Genomic DNA, 6,540 nt, shown 5'->3' with positions numbered 1-6,540 from the left:
TAGGTTTGAACTACTGACCTTAGCTAGACACAGTGAGGTAGGGTGAAGCGCAAAATGAGGTCAGGATTGGAGAGTAACCGCCTCGGGTCTCAGGTCTGAAAGACATCACGTGAAGTCTCTTCACGTAGCAATGGGTTCAGTGTCGAAAGACCAGACCCAGTGCCCTGCTTCTTCAAGGGGTTAAGCAGGACAGTAGTTTTGATGCATGCACATCACTAGAAACCAGTGACAGGACGAAGTACCCTATCAGAGGAAAGATGTCCACAGGGGCTGCACCGGGAACTTCACAGGAGACCGGAGAGAAGCAAGTCTGTCATTCCATTTCCTGATTGGATACTGGCCTAAGCAATGCCGCTGCTGACCTGCCCCTATGCCCTCCTGGTCGAGTAAGAAGAGAACTGTGGAAAGACAGCAGAGCCAAGGGGGAAATGAAGCTGCCTGCACTTTCACCCTGTGGTGTGGTCAGAACGATGAATCGACCATGGACCTAGCGCTTACCACAGAAGGCCCGTAGCCAGGCGGGCAGCCCCGCAAGAGCCACGGCTGTGATGCTGGGCCCAATAGCAAAGGAAAGTGCGAGATGAGGAGAGGAGACATCAACCCGGACTGAGATGCCCCAAGTCAGTGGAATGCACAGCGGTGAGTCTCCTCTAAGGTTCTCTGAGATGTGCCCACCTCCTCATCCCACCAACAAATCAGGCAGTTAGTGGTGACCGGAGAAGCCCTGGCTACAGGACCACAGCAGTAACCAATTCAGTAAAAGCAAACACTCAAGAGGTGGAGGGAAGTTATAAACCGAACAGGCGGCTCTTCTCCATTCGCAAGTGTTGGATGGGGAGGTACAAACCAGGCAGGCCTGTCTCTAGACGTCATCCCCCCTTAACCACAAGACCAACCCACGTCAAAGAAAAGTGGAAGCTTTGACTTGACTATAAGACTAAGCATTTCAACCAAGTTGGACTTGTTAAAAGTCCCCACAGTTTCCTAAATGTTTAGGGAAAGTAGCAGAGCATTTATCGCATTGGGCCCCAGCATCCCCCGGGGCACCAGGGACTTGAGAGGATCTGGTTAAATGAATAATTGGAAACAAAAACAAAGAATCCTCTTCACATTGATTACTGGGACTGATCAACAAGCCACACCTGCTCTCAATTTTCTCTTCTTCGAGGGAGCAATGCCAGTCAGGTGCTCATCCCAGGCTGAGTGGCGCGGAAGAGAGGAGAGCGCTCTGTGGGCTGGGGCAGAGCCAGGGAACTGTGGAAGGGGCACTGGCCACGGCCGAGACGATTCTAACCGTTCTCACCTGGTGCCCTCCCTCTCCCTGGGTTTCAGGACACGTTCAGCTAAAACGTCTGGTTGGCACCTGTTTGGGCTTTGGGGGATCTGAAGAGGTAGTTCTTCCATGAAGCAGAACAGGAGAAGCTGCCCGTGGGTTTGGGACGAGAGTCTGCAAACTTCTTCGGTAAGCCAGTTCACTAGCTGCCAAGGAACCGAGTCTGGCCCACGGGGCTCTCCGCGTGTCAAAGTTGAACTGTACTGCGTAGGAGGCACACATCAGAGCCCTGTTTTGTATTAGACAACTTATAAATTAGCCTTCCAATAACAGCCCCCCTCCTCACCCACTCCTCTCCCTCTTGAAGGTTCTCAACAGCTGATCTGGGGGGAGTATCGAGATAAGCCTTTCTTCTGCGGGATCTTCTAAGTGCATTCAAACCTCCAACTTGAAGTCAGAGGGTGGAAGGCATCCGTTATTCATACCACCTAGAAACTCTTTCTTTAAAAGCAGATAATAAATGTTTTCGGTTTGTGGGTTGATCTAAAGGGGACGGCCCACCACAGGAGTGTGAACCCCCACCTAAGTAACACTAATGATTACCAGGCTGTGGCTGGGTTCCAATTAGAGCTTTATTTATGCATGCTTGAAGGTGGATTTCCCCTAGTTTTCAGGCGCTGTGTTATTCTTTTGATTTCGCAATCACCTAAACAAGGCAAAACCATTCTTAGCTCATTGCTGCATTTCACTAACAGCTGTATTTCGCACACCCTTAAGGATTATGTTGGCCAATAAGTATAGCCTTGGGTGTTCCTTGCGAATGGTTTCTCTGGAAAACCAGAAAGCAGGAAACGTTCTGTCTCCCCACAGACTGATTCAAATCCCCTGGGGCTTGGAGCACAAGGAACCCACTGCAAATCCCCCTTCTAAACATTTTGGCCAGGCCGCCTTCCTCCGCTTCTCTCTTTTGATTGTGGATTCACTGAAGATGAGTGTGTAAAGCTCCGGGATGACTCACACAGGCTGCCGCAGAGAGCGCGTGCGCGCTGAATGCCCAGAGGAGGCAGTAGACACAAGACAGGCAAGATTCACCTCATCCAATCACCGCCTTAAGATGGAGTGAGCTCGAACCCCCAGAAAGGAACAATTAGCCCAAGACGACCCAATAGCCACAGGCAAGGCAGGGTCAAGAGTATGAGGGCACGAAAGTGCTTGCATTTGAGAGATCGGTGGCTTACAGTCTGAGGTGCTGTGAGAATACAAATGGAATTGGTTTTCTGAGACCCCTCTATTCCTAGGGCACAAACAAACAAACAACAACAACACAAACAATTATTGCCTCTCAGTCAATTTCAACTCACCGGGCCTCCGGAAGGCAGGAAAGGACTGCCCCATAGGGTTGTTTCTCTCTCTTTTAAATTGGAATAATTTATTATCTGAACAAAAGGACAACGTTCGGCAAATTATCGTGTCTGAATTTTTCAGTGAGTGGAGAAAGTTTTAGCCCAGTGGATTTCAGTTTTAGCACTGTTGGAAAGAAAGCGGCATTAAGACACACAGCAAGGAGACTCTGACACTCCCAGGGGAATTCCTTCACCAGGTTTGAGGGCACAAACCAAAGAAACAACGTAAACACAGAACAACAAAGATAGCAAAAATAACACAGAAGAAGAAACAAGGAAGATATTCATGATTGCCTTGATTTCTCCGCACAGGGCTTCGAAGGCTATACTTCTGGATGGCAGCAGATGAACACATCTTTCCCTTGCGATGCGGCCGGTGGGTACCAACAACTGCCCTTTACTTATCAGCCGAGGTCTTACTGCTACACCTACAGGGCTCCTGGCAGAACACAAAATCACTGACTTCTGGCCATTCCTAACAGACACACAGCGATGGACCTTCCCCCTACACACCCCTCGAGCAAATTGCATGTTTTCTGGTTGTTCTCCTGTGTTAAAATGAGTCCAGTCCAGTTAAAACAGCGAACTCAAATGTGATCTAGCATTGGTATCTTTGCGCATCGTAGACCCTTTGAGTCTGTCTGAGGGCGCTGAGAGAGAATGGGCCTCAAGACGCTTCTGGTGACTCCAGGCATTCTTTGACTTGCAGCTGCAATGTCCCGTGGTACCCTATGGCCGGCTCCTCTGTCTTGGCGGGTCTTCCCCTTTCACAAGGATGCTCGTTCTATTGGAATAGGCCCCAGCCTGACCCAACTGCTCATATCTTCAAAGACTACCTCTAAATCAAGTCCTGTTCATAGGGAATCAGGGATTACGATTTCAACATATCTTTTCCTTTTTTTAGACACAATTCAATTTATGTAATTAAAGGCTTGGAGTGAGGGGGGCAGGGCCTTTCCCCTCCTCTGCCTTCTTTTTTGTCTCTTCTCTGCCCCAATCTCGAGTGCAAGAGTGTGTTGGCACAGAAATGGGGCAGAGGCATGCTGGCAGAAGATAACTGGCTCCCTGGTGGGGGTGGGGTGGGCAGCTTATGCTATCTTCACAGATTTCTATGGAAGAAAGTGTCTAATCATGACTGCTTGTGAGCTACCAACATCATGCCCCTGAACGCAAAGTTGTGCAGCGATGAACAGCAGCACACTTTCCCAGTTTGGTGGGAGCATTGTGAATATAACACTGATGAGAGACCATGGACCAGACTGGGCACAGAAGTACGGTCACTCTGTTTCTCTGGTTGACCACTGGTCGGCTCTTTCCTTTTATAAGCTTTCATTGTGAATTGGGTGAGGGTTTGTAGAGCAAAGAAGTTATCTACTCCATAGTTTATACATCCCTTGTTTCTCATCATCAATTACAGTTCCCACAGTGTCACAGCACTCATCCCACCTCCTTCCTGTGTGGCCCATTCCCACGGCTCCCTCCTCCTGAACTCTCCTGGACTTTGTCCTTGGGTCAGTGCTTGATTATTCTAAGGAGTGCAAATTGCCTTAGTGTTATAGTTCCCCTATAGACCTGTCTATTATTTGGCCGAAAATTGAGGCAAAGATGTGAGTGAGTTTTCAGACCAGGAGAGTGACTGAGGACCATCCAGTCTCTAGGTGACCAGTACCGCTGGTCTTCTTCTTCATTTTTCTCCCACTCTATCCAAGAACTTCTAACGTGATCCTTAGTAGAGCAGTTGGTAGTGCTAGCTGGGCACCATCGGTTTCTTCCAACCTCAGAATTGGAAGACGGAGGTTGCATGGACCATTTGCCCTTTAGGTGAGGAGTTTCCATGTGTCTGCCACTTTCTTCAAGCTTTTCCCCTCTAAACTGGGGGAGATCAGGAGTTGCCCCTTAGCTGGCCACTCATGATCTTCGAAGGGCTCATTTGCTACTTACCAGAGTAGGATGTAGAACATTGCACTAAAGGAGCTTGATTTTCACTGAAACGATGGTACTGAGCCTCCAGTAGCCTCATTCCCTCCAGCAACACAGAGAGATTCTTGATAGCTTCTCTTGGGTGGGCTTTTTGAGGTCTTCCCACTGCACATTTTCTTCAAGTTGTAGCTTCAGTTCCCACCAGCAGTGGCACATTCCAGAATCTTTGGCTTCCTTCCTTAGCCATGAATATATATGACCTTATACGCAAATCTTAAATTTCATGTGCATTCCTACTATATGGCAATGAAAAAAGTCTTAAAAATTAAAATGTGTGAATAATGAGACACCAAATACATAGGTGAGGGGTGCTGGCAAAGAATATTCAGGGCCCACTGGGCTGCGAAAGAACAAACAAATCTGCCTTGGAAGACGTGCAGCTGGCTGGGATGCTCCTTAGGGCCCAGAGTGGTGAGTCTTTGTCTCATGGACTTTGGACATATATCAGGAGAGACCAGTCCCTGGAAAAGGACATCGTTCTTGGTAAAGTAGGAAGGTAATGAAAAGGAGGAAGACCCCTGATCAGGTGGAGTGACCTGTAACAATCGGCTCAAACGGAACAATCGTGAGGGTGGTACAGGCCTGGGCAGTGTGTCATGCACAGGGTCTCTGAGTTGGAACCAACTCAAGGGGCACTTGAAAATAAATGTGAGTAGATTAAAAGTGACCGACCACCGGTTTGGAGTTCTTCGTGTGCTAGTCCACCCTTTTCCTTTCTAGAAAAAGCAAAATCGGTGACACCATCTATTTAAGAACTTTATAACCAGAAATAATGTTCTATCAAGAAGGTAGTCCAACCCAAGTCCATGAGTGCAATCCTAGCAGGAGCCCTCTTCAGTCTCACAGAGTTGCTGATAGATGGATAGATGAAGCAGGAAGCTGAAGTGGGGAGCAGGGGGATCACAGACCGGTGGGTGCAGAGTCACATGGATCCAAGGTCCACAGGAACAAGGCAGGGCACCATAGCTTCCGATGTGTGATCCAGACAAGCAGGAAGGTGAAGAGGGGCAAGAGAGAGTCTCTGTTTTAAAAGGCCACACCCCTAAGGAGGCATCACCCTTGCCCTCACCCCGGTACCATCCAGCTGACATAAAATCAAACTGTAACATTTTGTTTGTGGGTCACTAGTTTCTTGGGGGTTATATTTTAAATCCATTGCTAGACAAGTTCATGACCAAGGAATGAAGCCTTCGCTTTGTTTTCAGTATGCTGTTGCAGATGGAGATGGTTTTCAGGTTGATCTTCTCCATGACACCAGTCCTATTCTAGCCACTAGTGGAAAGAATGCTTCAGACTATGAACTCTTTTGCAGGACATGTAAGTTTTATCTGATCTACCAGGAGTTGGAGGCAGCTATAAACAACTCTCTCGGAGCAGGCTCTTCTTTCACAAGTATGAATTCTCTAGTGTCTCTCAGAACTATGTGGCGCTTTTCTAACAGGGAGTGAGCGGGGATCAGGAAAGGGCTGCTGCTTGCACCAAGGAACCTGGAATCACCAAGGCAGACAAAGAACTGAATAAATTGGGAAGGGTCTTCAGGGAACTGGTAAATAAAGTAAACAAAGATCACAGGTTTCTCAGCAGTCAACAAATGGGTCTGGGTGCCTGCCAGAGCAAGGAACAGCAGGTGGAATACGAGCCTCTTGTCTTGCTCCGAAGAGAGGTGAACTGACGGACCCTGGTAAGAAGACGGTCAGTACTCTAGTGGAATGGAGAGGCAGGACGTCAGATTGACCTTTGGTGACCTTGCAGATCGTTCATGTTATATAATGGTGCCTACCTGCTTCAAAGGCTTGGGGTGGGGCTGGTGCTAGTCTATTAGGAGAAAGATGAGATAGAGAATTTGTAACATTGGCTAGCTGGAACTCATCGAAAGTCAAGTTC

This window comes from Echinops telfairi, unplaced genomic scaffold (assembly GCF_000313985.2).
Source record: "Echinops telfairi isolate 266 unplaced genomic scaffold, ASM31398v2 ScPeMD7_9;HRSCAF=40, whole genome shotgun sequence".
Classification (NCBI taxonomy): domain Eukaryota; kingdom Metazoa; phylum Chordata; class Mammalia; order Afrosoricida; family Tenrecidae; genus Echinops; species Echinops telfairi.
This window is presented reverse-complemented; position numbering follows the sequence as displayed.